Genomic DNA, 13,561 nt, shown 5'->3' with positions numbered 1-13,561 from the left:
GAGAAAAATGACACACAGACATGTTAAAAACATCGAAAACAATTTTTATCAGAATGAGTCTTTAAGTCTGATTTTGCTGCATCAACTGAATCCACTGCGTAGTGCAACATTTGAGGTAAAAAAGAGATGTCCTACAGTGTTTTCTTTAAACTGGTTGTGTGTCTTTGAGGAGATTGAAGAACGTTTCCCAAAGTATTTTGAATAAACCAAACTAACAAAAAAAACAAGAAAAAAAGTCAAAATATTCTATTTAGATCATCTGGAGCATAAATGAACAGTAACAATTTGTTGCTTCGTGATATCACCACTTCTTACCCATGAAACATTTCACATGTCATTGTGAAGATAAATGAAATGATTGAGGTGCAGTGATCCATTTGCTAAGTTTTAAAGGATAAGGCAGATAGTCCATGTCTGAACTAAGGGGTCAAGGACTTCAGGAAAATGTAGTCTTTATTACAGCTTACATTTAAGCATGCTACTTTGACTATTTACAAGCTTTTGTGTGCACAATGTTTTATTTTAAAAGGTAGATAAATGAGCACGAGCCTCACGGAACATGAATGTGCACATGAGCATGTGCTCGAGTACATTTTTGTGGCTTACTTTTTCTCCATCTTCTTGTTAAGTAATGTCGGCTGACAGATTTGGGTCACTCCTCTACAAATGTTCACCATGTATTCAAAGGACTGGGCTCGTGCACAGAGACAGAAAGCCCTGCCCTCTTTAAATTCAGTCAACCAACAAGACTGCGATGAAAGGTGCGGGTCCATCATGAAATAAACATGCACACACGCACCAGACACTGTGGACAAAGAACTCCACAGAAAGAGAGCACGTCCACTTTTTTCATCCCGGCACACACAGTCACCCACACATGCAGGCTCATCAAAAGCCCTTATGGCAGCATGTTTATTTGCTTGCAAACTGTCTCTCTCCATCTATGCCTCACTCACACAAAGACACTCTCATGCAGCCACCCACTCATGAGTGTTGATGCAGGGATGCGGAGCGAGGACACTGGTGGCCGTGGACAAAGTCACACATCCAGCAGCTCTGCCTGCAACTAGAACCAGCCTCAGGCCACCAGCAGGCCTACTTGGGATTACAGCAGTTACTCGCTCAGCGTGTGAAAAAAAAGGCATTTTACACTCTCTTACATCCTGATGCTGCTGCACCTTTTTCCATCCCGTCAGCCTGTTCACCTGGCAGGTGTGACCAATATTCCTTAACTATCACCTACTGGCAATTTAAGGCAGAGAAGGCCTCCCCAAGGAGGCCGGGAGCAGAGCAGCAGGCTGAGTAGCATGTGGGCTGGGCTGGTTTGTTTTGTTCTTTTCTCCTCTCTGTCCTCAGCAGTCTTACACTGCTGGGTTTTGTTATTTTAGTTTGGATCTTGGTAGTCTTAGTTTGCGAGCTTTGTTTATTTGTTTTCTTTAGGTAGTTTTGGTTATGCAGTCATTATCAGGAGCTGCTGACTCTGACGGTCGACATGGCTGGATCAGCAGTCTCTATGAATTATTTTATGTTTGTCAGAGGGTCCAATTCCCTTTGGTTTGTCTTTTTGTTTGAACCAGCTCACTAATTGTTTCATTTTTTGTTCTTTCATTTCAGGACACACGATTCCATGTATTTAATAAACTGTGTTCCTTGTATTCTTATTGGTGTCCAGTTTTTATTATTGTCTCCTTTTGTATTTTTCCTCCTTGACCTGATCCAGGTCTGCCCAAAGGGGGTGTAATACACTTGAATATATTTATTCCCATTTATGAATGAAGGAACATTTTGCTTTTATTGTCTTTCCAAAAGTACAAGTACAGGTACACAAAATATGGAATTTCTAGGGGGAAAAAGGGGAGTAAATACATGGGGGGATCAGCAGTGGCAAAAACAAAGAACATCATCTGTACTCTGCTCTTGATGGGGCACAATGAAAATGAAGAAAAAAAGTCTGCCCTGTATAGCAGAAAAATCACCAACAAAATGGTACACACATCGCCTGTATCTGAGAACTGTAGTAACTCATAGAAAATGATTTACTTCCAGCCCCAACCAAATCAAGTCAATTCAGTCGCCTTTCTTCATTTATGGTTGATTTTTAAACTCCCAAAAAATCTCTGAAAAATCAGTAGAGTTATGTTCTCATAGCGAAGTAATCAGTGACACTAGAATGTCTTCTCCAGGCTCAGAATCCCTCCCCTGTCCTCTTGTATTATGGTTTAGTGACTGACTCAGTGTCAGGTCAAGGCTCCCCAAAGTCGTAAGGTCAACATGTAACAACCAGCCAAAGCATCCGTGGTGCTGCAGGTTGTTGACGAGCCGGATGTGGTTTTCTAGCTCACCCTAGGTTATACACTGACTGTAGAAATCAGTGCACTGAGCAACCCCTCCTATCCCACGTTCCAAACAGGAAGTACCTGCTGATTTCAGGAAGGACAAAATCCCAAAGACTTCCATTGAGAAGGAGACAGTTATTAATCCTTCTTGCTCTGATACATTCTTCTTAACATCTTCTTTCTAATCCTAATTCTTTAAGAATTTATATATTTTTTATTGCAAGTTATCCAAGTTATAAACTGTCCAATCAGATGCCTCAGTAAAAGCATGTGCTGGCCACATTTGATTGGCCGATTCTCCCGAGTCGCTGTCAGTAGAAGGGGTGTGGACTTCATATTCATGGAGATCACATGCACTGAAACTATTCTTAATGTCAACTCTCTACTGTGCTGAAGCGTTTGGGATTGTTTTCTCCAATAGAGACATTCAGCTCAAAGAGTTGATGGATCATTGGTGGTGAACATTCCCTAAAATGAGAAGAGGTGCTGAAACCTAAGTAGAGAACACTAGATACAAATAATTTCACAGGAGGAACAAAAGCTTGTGCCCCTAATAAATAAATAACTAACAGTGTACGTTTGAGTTTGTGACTAAAGTCAATATTCATTGGTTGATGAAGGGAATTGGAGAACACAGAATGCTACTGCTTGACAAATTTGAATAACATTAGGAAGTCTTTCTTGTCACTTTTGTTAATATTTATTCAGGGATGGTTTTGTACCGCTGTTAGGAAAAAAAAGATCAGGACGTACAAATCGAAAGACAAACGAAAAAGTAAGGGAAGAAGTTTGTGTTCAAGGTCATTGTGTACTATTGAATGTATTATTTGGTTTGGCCCTTTAGCCCCAGGTTGGAGGGTAAACTGCAGGATGCCGGTTTACTGTTAGCTTTGGGTATCACAGAGACAGCTAGTGTGCAGAAAGACCGCTAACGAGACGAGAATCCAGCTCTGTAGCTTCACTTCAACATGCAGCAAAACACAATTCTATTTTACCGCCGCACAGACTCACTCCAGAGCAGTGACTACCCCAGACAAACACAACCAACAACTACTCAGAGCCTGGGACGAAACACATCACAGCTAAAATGCTCCACTTCCAGTCCAGTGCATCGACAAAAACCATCGCCAATAATCCACCTCCATTGTGGATTTTTTATTTGCATCAATTTTTTTATTTGGAGCGTTTCTTTTATTTACAATATCATTTCTTTCTATTTGCAGTGGTGTTTATTTTATTTGCAGCTTTTACTTTTGTGCATTTTGTTTTTGCAGCGATGGTGGATTGTGGCCACAGTAAACCAGAAAAATGCAATCAATGATCAAAGAACTGAATATTGACCAAAACCGTCCTGCAATCATACATTTTTTAATGTATCCTTTTGGCTTCATTTGTCAAAAACAAATTGTTGAATTACTTTGTTATAAGCTAACAAGGGAAATGTTTAGGCTCCTGGCATGAATGCACACACAAAAGGAAATGTATGATCTGTAGAGGAGCTAAACAGGATACCAACGTCCCAAATTATTTTACATTTGAGTAATAAAAAATAAGCTGTTTATGAGTATTTTTAAAGAGATTTCAGCTTATGTCCTTTATCTCATTGAACTGAGTCTCCTCACGGTCCCAGGAGACTAGTTAAACATGTATAGGGTTCTTCACATATTTATTAGGACGTTTATCTTGTAATCAGCACAAAGTTTCAAACACTTTCGGCTGTTGATCGCCATAAACACAAAACAACAGAAATCTGCAAGATTTTAAAAATGTTTCCTTTGTCATTTCACTATTTTGTTTCTCTAGGAATGGATCCAAGTAACTAGGGGGGAAGGAACATTTTGATTCAGTGAAATATCACAGTATTTCATTTGGTGATGCACTGCTGAGATGATAATTCATTATAAATAATCAAGCATGTAGATCAGCGCCTTATTTTGTTTCCCACTCAAACTACTTACTGCTAGTTGTCAGCACAGGACAGCGAGCCTCTTTGAGATAACAGGATCTCGCCAGAATCTTCTAGTGGTAGATGTTCATTCATTAGCCTTGTGGTTGCTGTTGTTACAGTAAAACTTAGTTTTGACTTGGGGTGTGTACCAAGACTCTGTGTGTTTTTATTTATGGTAAAAACATGTTTTTTAGTGCTTTGTGGCGGGCTCATAGAGGAATGAGTGGCGCTGTACAGAATGTGCAGCGTGCTGAGCTTCTGGTAAAATGCTGAAGACGAAGCAGGCCAAACTTCTGTAGAAATCACAGCAAAAGATTCTAATTCAGTGACCTGATGGATAGGAGATACACATACTTCTTCTTTTCCTTTGGGCTTTTCCCTTCAGGGGTCGCCACAGCGAATCAGTTTCCTCCATCTAAGCCTGTCTTCAGCATCCTCCACTCTAACACCAGCCACCTTCATGTCTTCATTCACTGCATCCATAAACCTCCTCTTTGGTCTTCCTCTAGACCTCTTTCCTGCAGCTCTAGACTCAGCATCCTTCTACCAATATATTCACTGTCTCTCCTCTGAACATGTCCAAACCATCTCAGTCTGGCCTCTCTGACTTTATCTCCAAAACCTCTAACATGTGCTGTCCCTCTGATGTATTCATTCCTGATCCTATCCATCCTGGTCACTCCCAAAGAGAACCTCAGCATCTTCATCTCTGCTACCTCCAGCTCTGCTTCCTGTCTTTTCTTCAGTCCCACTGTTTCTAGTCCAAACAACATGGCTGGTCTCACCACAGTCTTGTACACCTTTCCTTTCATTTGTGCTGAAACTCTTCTGTCACACATCACACCTGACACTTTTCTCCACCCATTCCAACCTGCTTGCACTCTCCTCTTCACTTCTTTTCCACACTCTCCATTACTCTGTACTGTTGACCCTAAATACTTAAACTCCTCCACCTTCTTTATCTCTTCTCCCTGTAACCTCACTCTTCCACTCTGGTTCCTCTCATTCACACACATGTACTCTGTCTTACTGCGGCTAACCTTCATTCCTCTCCTTTCCAGGGCAAACCTCCACCTCTCTAACTCCACCTCCACCTGTTCCCTGCTCTCACTACAAATCACAATATCATCTGCAAACATCATAGTCCATGGTGATTCCTGTCTAACCTCATCCGTCAGTCTGTCCATCACCATTGCAAACAGGAAGGGGCTCAGAGCTGATCCCTGATGTAATCCCACCTCCACCTTGAACTCCTCTGTCACCCCTACAGCACACCTCACCACTGTCTTACAGCCCTCATACATGTCCTGCACTGCTCGGACATACTTCTCTGTCACTCCAGACTTCCTCATACAATACCATAGTTCCTCTCTGGGCACTCTGTCATAAGCTTTCTCCAGATCTACAAAGACACAGTGGAGCTCTCTCTGACCTTCTCTGTACTTCTCTATCAACATCCTCAAAGCAAATGTTGCATCTGTAGTGCTCTTTCTTGGCATGAAACCATACTGCTGCTCACAAATGTTCACTTCTGCTCTTAGTCTGGCTTCCACTACTCTTTCCCACACCTTCATTGTATGGCTCATCAGCTTTATTCCTCTGTAGTTACCACAACTCTGCACATCTCCCTTATTCTTAAAAATGGGCACCATCACACTTCTCCTCCATTCCTCAGGCATCTTCTCACCACCTAAGATCCTGTTGAACAACCCGGTCAAAAACTCCACTGCCATCTCTCCTAGACACTTCCATACCTCCACAGGTATATCATCAGGACCAAGAGCCTTTCCACTCTTCATCCTCTTCAAAGCCCCTCTCACTTCACCTTTACTAATCTTTCTTACTTCCTGCTCCACAACCGTCACCTCTTCTACTCTTTGTTCTCTCTCATTCTCTTCATTCATCAACTCTTCAAAGTATTCTTTCCATCTTTCCATTACACCACTGACACCTGTCACCACATTACCATTCCTATCCTTGATCACCCTAACCTGCTGCATGTCCTTCCCATCTCGATCTCTCTGCCTTGCTAGTCTGTACAGGTCAGTCTCTCCCTCCTTACTACCCAACCTAGCGTACAAGTCATCATAAGCTCTTTGTTTGGCCTTTGACACCTCTACTTTCACCTTACGCTGCATCTCCCTGTACTCCTGTCTACTCTCCTCAGTCCTCTCAGTGTCCCACTTCTTCTTAGCTAGTCTCTTACTCCGTATACACTCCTGCACCTCCTCATTCCACCACCAAGTCTCCTTATCAACTCTCTTTCCTGATGACACACCAAGTACACTCCTACCTGTCTCCCTGATCACATTAGCTGTAGTTATCCAGTCATCTGGGAGTACCTCCTGACCACCCAGAGCCTGTTTCAACTGTTTCTTAAAAGTCATGCAACAATCTTCTTTTTTCAGCTTCCACCAGTTTGTCCTCTTCTCTGCCTTTGCCCTCTCTTTCTTCATCTTCTTCACCACCAGAGTCATTCTACACACCACCATCCTGTGCTGTCTGGAAACACTCTCACCAACCACTACTTTACAGTCACTGATCTCCTTCAGATTACACCGTCTACACAAGATGTAGTCTATCTGTGTGCTTCTACCTCCACTCTTATAGGTCACTCTATGTTCCTGTCTCTTCTCAAAGAATGTATTCACTATCGCCATTTCCATCTTTTTTGCAAAATCAACCACCATCTGTCCTTCTACATTCCTCTCCTGGATACCAAACCTGCCCATCACCTCCTCATCACCTCGGTTTCCTGCACCAACATGACCATTGAAATCTGCACCAATGACAACTCTCTCATTTCCAGGGATGCTCATCATCACTTCATCAAGATCCAACCAGAACTTCTCCTTCTCTTCCAGCTCACATCCTACCTGTGGGGCATACCCACTAACAACATTGAACATGACACCCTCCATTTCTATCTTCAGACTCATCACTCTATCTGACACTCTTTTTACCTCCACAACACTCCTAACAAACTCCTCCTTTAGGATAACTCCTACTCCATTTCTCTTCCCATCTCCACCATGATAGAACAACTTGAACCCTGCTCCTAAACTTCTAGCCTTGCTACCTTTCCACCTGGTCTCCTGGACACACAGTATGTCTACCTTTCTCCTCTGCATCATGTCCACTAACTCTCTACCCTTTCCTGTCATAGTTCCAACATTCAAAGTCCCAACTCTCAGTCCAACACTAGTGACTTTCCTCTTCTCTCTCTCCCTACGAACCCGCCTTCCTCCTCTCCTTCTTCCACCAACAGTAGTCCAATTTCCACCGGCACCCTGTCGGTGAACAGCACCGATGGCGGTCGTTGTTAACCCGGGCCTCGACCGATCTGGTATGGATTTCGTAGGTCTGATTCGCATATTTGATTTGGTAAGATTTTACGTCGGATGCCCTTCGTGACACAACCCTCTGTATTTATCTTGGGACGTGTTTAGCTTGGGACCGGCACAATGAGACCCTGGCTTGGGCCCCCTCGTGACTGCATTATATATTTATATATTTTTTTATATAATTTATATTTTCATCCTTCTGATGAAAGAAGAAAAAAATCAACAAAAATACAAGTCATTTTAGAGTAAAAATGTAAGATTTGCACAGTTGCAGCTTTATTATAGCAGAATTATTTCACCATGTCAATGAACAAAGAGGACATCCATTTGAATTGAACTGGACGGTTCAAATCTGAATATGTGAAGACCATCTAGTTAGTGAGTTCCACCTGCTGCTCACATCAACTCTGGTGAAACAGCTTCACTATAAGCTGCTTCTCTCATGTTTTTGTCTCTGAAAACACTGCAATGAGTAAAGTGATCAGATCTGTTGGAAATAGAGATTGCTGTCTTTGTAATATCACTTCATGATGAGAAATTAGGAACTTTTTTTTTTTTTAATTGAACAATTTTTAAATGATGTAAACCCTTTAACACCTGAGCTCCAGTGTTTATGTTTTTTGATTTACTGTAACTTTTTAATTGTTAACATGATAATTCCAGTAGATTGTGAAGGAGAATCTACTGGAATGACTGTGTTAACGGTTTAAAAGTTACAGTTTGTTATTTTTTTGTTTTTGTTAAAGCATCACTGACGATGTCTCAGGTGTTAAATGGTTAATATTGTGTCACTGTGCAGACATAATGGCATTAGCTTTAGCGCGTGCTACTGCTAATCAAATGGCTATCACACATGAACTCAGTTCATCTCTTTTTAACTCTTTACCTGTCAGATTAAAACTAATCGAACTATTTTAAATGATCAAAGAACTGTCATTTCTAATGCAAGCAGCATACCAGCAACTCTATGGACTCTGTAACCCAGTTTCTTCTTCATGATGACTCTAATCAATGTATTGGTTACACTGACATTAGACTGTAGCTCTCTCTGCCCTCATGTTCTGAGCAGAAATGTACAGCTGTTAATGGAAGAGAAAGGCCACACCACCAAATGTTTTTATGGCTTCAATGGTCCTGAGAGAACATAGTTTAATGACAAATGAAAGAAAAAGGTTCTGAACAAATGTACTAGTGGACAGAAAATGTCCAAACCATTGACACAAAATTCAACTGTAATACCTCGTTTCAACCTGTAGGGGCCAGCACACAGACGGCTTTAGACTATATTTTCAGGAATAAACAAGTTTATTTTAATTTGTTGAAAATTTTGGCAAATTTGGCAACAATCAACGGACAGCACTTTTAAAGCCCCATTTATAGAAGCCAACAAACAAAAAAAGTTGACTCAGTGTTTGGTTACCCTTTAAAGTCCACACACCTTCCATTGACAGCAGGCTCGGAGGAATCTGTCAGTCAAACCGTTTGAAGTTGAGGTGGGGGCCAGCGAGCACCACATGCTTTTTTAGGTTCTTAAAGGTTTTGTTTTGTACTTCACGTCTTTTTCACCATGAGTACGTCTGGTTTCAATTTTCTTTCATCACATCTGTTTTCTGTTTGTCAATCATAATAAACTAATATTAACGCTGTAGTTCCAAATTCTGCTATTATAAAACAGATGTCCCATTTTGTCTGATTTAGAATTTTAAATTGTCACTGTAAGCATTTTAACTGTGTCTCTTGTTGACAATTATTAGTTTAAGACGGGGGTGTCAAACTCAAGGCCTCCTGCTGGTTTTCCAGAGACCCTTTTAACCATATTTTCCAGAGTTTAAGTTGCAGCTTTTTTCATAATTTAGCTAGGGGTGCAACTTATACTCATGAGTGACTTATTTGTGTTTTTTTTTCTTTAGACATAAACAGGCAAACATATTTGTTATTTTCCCCGTAAACACCAGTTGTCTTTTAGCGGTTGTTTCTCTAACAACCACTAGATGGCGCTGCATCTGAGTATAAGTATTTGCTACTGACAGCAGAAGAAGAAGTGTCGTCCAAAACAAACATGGAAGAGAAAGTTATTGTTTTCCTCTTAAACTTTGATATTTTTCTTATACAGATCAAAAGACTAGCATTATTGTATTTATTTATTTTTAGCTACGCTGGGCTTGGCAGATTTGTTCTGAAACATCAGAGTTTTCTCCCAAAACTTCGACTTATACTCCAGAGCAACTTATATATGGTTTTCTTCTTGTTGATTAGACATTTTTGCTCCTGGAGCCTATACTCTTGAAAATACAGTACCTGGATCAGGTGTGTTTAGCCAATAAGTGTCAGGAGTCAGAGTTCCCCCTCTGGCTACCAGCGGGAGCTGTCTCCAGAGTATTGACTGCACTACATTTCCCAGCAGCCCCAGCAAACACTCCCCAGATGTTGCTCAGGTGACTCTCATTTGCCAATCACCCACAGGACACTTAAGCACTGCTCAGAGTGTGAGGTATTGTTGGTCACTCTCTGTCTGCATTACTGAGCGTCTCATTCTGGACCTGATCTTCTGTTTCTGATCCTGCTTTATCTCTGATTTCCTGCTGCCTGCCCTGACCCTCACCTGGACTCTGACATCTCCACTCTCTTCTTGGATGATCTCATGGTCGTGATTGACCTCTGCCTGTCTGACCCTGATTCAGTTTGTGGACTTTTAGCTTAGTTCCTGTCTGAACTAAAAAAAACCTGCTGCAGGTGGAACCAGCTGTCTGGCTGTTTGTGACAATAAGCAGCTTAACCAAATCCGCCTTAAAGACTCACTCCAATAAAAATGGTCTTTTTGTGTTTTTAACATGTTCTTGTGACATTTTTCTCAGAATCGAGGACCTAGGTAAAATAATTTACTTTTAAAACTGCATTTTTGAGTATTTCTTAATTCAAATCGCGATGGATCAGAAAACCAGATGCTAAAAATGCTCAGACTACTGACGCAGATACTGAAATGGGTGTGTCAAAGTCTCCTCTCCGTGCTCACCCTTAGGTGTGTGAGACATGATGAGCGTTTCACCCTCATGTTGTAGCGGACTCTAATTCTGGCTCATGGCTGAACAACTGGATTAATCCAATATTGCTCGTCATTAATTTTGTACCGCTAATGCTAGCTTGAGGCTGTAAGTTTGCATGTGAGTGCACAAACAGAGCTCTCAGCGGCAGGAAGGGGGCGGGATGCTCTGCACCAACAGCCCCGCCCACAAACCAGAACTGTATTTGTATTATGAGCTGCTGCCACTGTGCATAAAACATGACATAAAAATTTTTTATTTTGACTAAAAATTTCATAATCATAACAAACAGATCCCTGGGAACAATTTTACCATAGAAAAAAATTAAGTTGGAGTGGAGCTTTAAGGCGATGTGATGACGAAGAAAGACCTTTTTCCGGTAGATGGATGTAAACGTCACATTTTAAAGATCTAATGACAGAAACTTGTTCCTTTGGGTCTTCCTGTGTACTCCGAGTACTCTGCAGTGATTGAAGTGAGTATCTTTAGCTTTCTGCTGCATCTCATCCCAATTACTAAAAATTCTCTCTTTATTTTTTTTTACTTATCTGTATTTTTGTGCTAACCCAGTGAAAATACTAAATTCAAGGAACTTTGAATTCGCACTCCAATTATATTTTTATCTATTGTAAAATCATTCCTTGTGATCTTTTGACTATAATTACGCAATCTTTCCACAAAAATAAAAAAGCCTGTGTCATTTTCTAGGGCATATTTTCTGCTGAGCAGCAGGAGTTCATTTGAAATTCAGGAAGCAACTCTACATCGATTCCTTTATTTACCGTTAACTTACAGTCCCTCATAACCCTAAGCTAACATTAGCACAGCAGAGACATGGTGAGGAATATTGGATCTACCCATCCATCCAGTTCTGATCCAGATTCTCAGGCGAGGAAACAAAGACGTTCATGGATCTATTTGTCTGCACCCGGATGCATCAGAATGGAGCAGAGCGGGAAGCTTGTAACCCACCCAGTGTATTTTCTGTCACAAAGCAGATCTTTTTAAAACAGTATTTTTTCATTTGCCCCTGATTCATAATGATTAGAATGAAGAAATACTCAGAAAAGCTGTTTCAGGCATTATTTTCTTCATCTGTTCTCCATCATCAGAAACATGTCACGAGAACATGTTAGAAACACCAAAAACTCAATTTTTGTAGAAGTGGATCCTTAACCGTTCCTCTGAATCCATCTCTTCACGTGTTTTACTCTCTTTTTTCTCTATAAGTCACTGCTGCCTCTCTCCTTTCGTTTTTACTCGGAAATATCGAAAATGTTGATAGTTCTTTCTGGTTTGGCCTTCTGCCTCTATTATCTGTAAACTTTTTTAGTAGTCAGAACTCTAAACCAACATTTATTCTCAAGTCTTTGTGTGTTTGACACAGATATGATTATCAAATCAAAATCAAATCAAAATCAATCCAATCAAAAACTTTGGTTTAAGTGCTGGGGACTTCAGCAGGAGCGTGACAGGGCTCACCGTGTCTGCTTTGGGCTGCCAAAGCTGCTGGCCAACGTTCAGTATACCCCCAACTCCCTCTGGGATGGAAGACAGGCCAATGAATATTTGACTGCAACGACGCCTCACTCTCCACTACTACTAACCCAGTTCATACCAGCCAGAGAAGGACCTCCAGCACGGGCACACATCTCATCATCTGCTGTGAGGATCCATGACATGGAGGAGCAACGGAGCAGCAACGGAGCAGCAACGGAACAGCAACGGAACAGGAATGCGCGCCTCTGCCGCGCTCGCGGGCATCGATCATGTATGTGCATGTGTGAGAACCGCTCGATGGAGACGGAGGGCGGGGTAGACACCATCCATGTATGTCTTACCGTCAGGTCTCCGGTTCCCTCTCCCCCTCCTCCTCCTCCTCCGCGCTCACTGCGTTTCCCGCATTCCTCTCCGCTGCCTCGCCCGCTGTTGTCTCTCGCTGCCTCGCGCTCCCTTATGTCCGGTTGCATGAAAAACGTCCACGCTCAGAGGGAAACGCGCGATGGGCCGAACTGCGGCGTCACACGGCAGACGTTAGCGCAGTGTGTCCATCCGCGGCTGGCTGGCTGGGCGTCCTCCACCTGCGCTCGGCGGCTCCGCCGGACCTCACGCCCTCCCTCCGTTACCGTCGACGTGTTCCCCGCTGCGTCGTGTGACTGTGCGTCACGTCGGTTTCATAATTCCCACGGGTTTGTGTCCAGATGTGCTGCGGGCTGCAGGCCTTCAGCTCCGATGAATGGATGATGCCAAATGCGCGACGAAAACAACAACTGCATGCAAATTATTGCACGATCCGCCGCTGCCGCCGCGCGCCCTCCGTCGATGCCCGCCGCTCACCGAGGCCCGCCGCCGCTCGTCATAGTCGGCTGGATGTCGCCGCTCAGGAGCATCTTCGTCTGACGTGGACGTGATGAGAAGCTCCCCGCGTTTCCGTGAAGAACCCGGAGGAGACGCAGCATCACATCAGGACGGATGCTGAGGGAGGCGGGCGCGCGGGCGGGCGGGATGCTGCTCGCGCGTCGTGTTTGAGCTTCAGTCAAAGAAGGGAAAGCAAAGCTTAAAGACAAAAGACAGGTATCCCGGAGCGATCCGGTTTCCCGCTCTTGGCCTCGCCTTGCATCCGTCGCTCCCTCTCTCTCACTCTCTCCATCCGCTTGTTGCGCGTTCTGAGCGCGAGAGCGCGCAGCATAGATATGCGCGCGTGCGGACAGAGAGGCAGGGGATGCGGGGGCGGGGCGGGGGGGTTCGGTCTACATTTAGACTGTGGAGGTTGGTCAGAGTCGTACAGGCCTCTGGGAGGGGGGTAGAGCGGATGTTTGGCGCTTCGCGGTCCCGCCGGTGTCACCGAGGAGACCTGATGTTACCGAATCTGTCCAAAAAACGGGAAGATGA

The 13,561-nt window shown here is 43.0% G+C and overlaps 1 protein-coding gene across 3 annotated transcripts in view; it reads right to left on the bottom strand.

Annotated features, from left to right (window-relative positions):
* LOC112137316 (adhesion G protein-coupled receptor L1) overlaps positions 1 to 13,355 on the bottom strand; it is a 44,449-nt gene extending 31,094 nt beyond the window's left edge. For all 3 annotated transcript variants that reach the window (XM_024259567.2, XM_024259569.2, XM_024259568.2), the window contains exon 1: positions 12,511 to 13,355. The gene's annotated coding sequence lies outside the window, so the exon portion shown is untranslated. The remainder of the gene's footprint in view (positions 1 to 12,510) is intronic.
* Positions 13,356 to 13,561: the final 206 nt, after the last annotated feature.

The sequence above is a fragment of the Oryzias melastigma genome, linkage group LG1 (genome assembly GCF_002922805.2).
Source record: "Oryzias melastigma strain HK-1 linkage group LG1, ASM292280v2, whole genome shotgun sequence".
NCBI classification, from domain to species: Eukaryota; Metazoa; Chordata; class Actinopteri; order Beloniformes; family Adrianichthyidae; genus Oryzias; species Oryzias melastigma.
The sequence above is the reverse complement of the archived record's forward strand: the minus strand, read 5'-3'. Positions and strand labels throughout refer to the sequence as shown.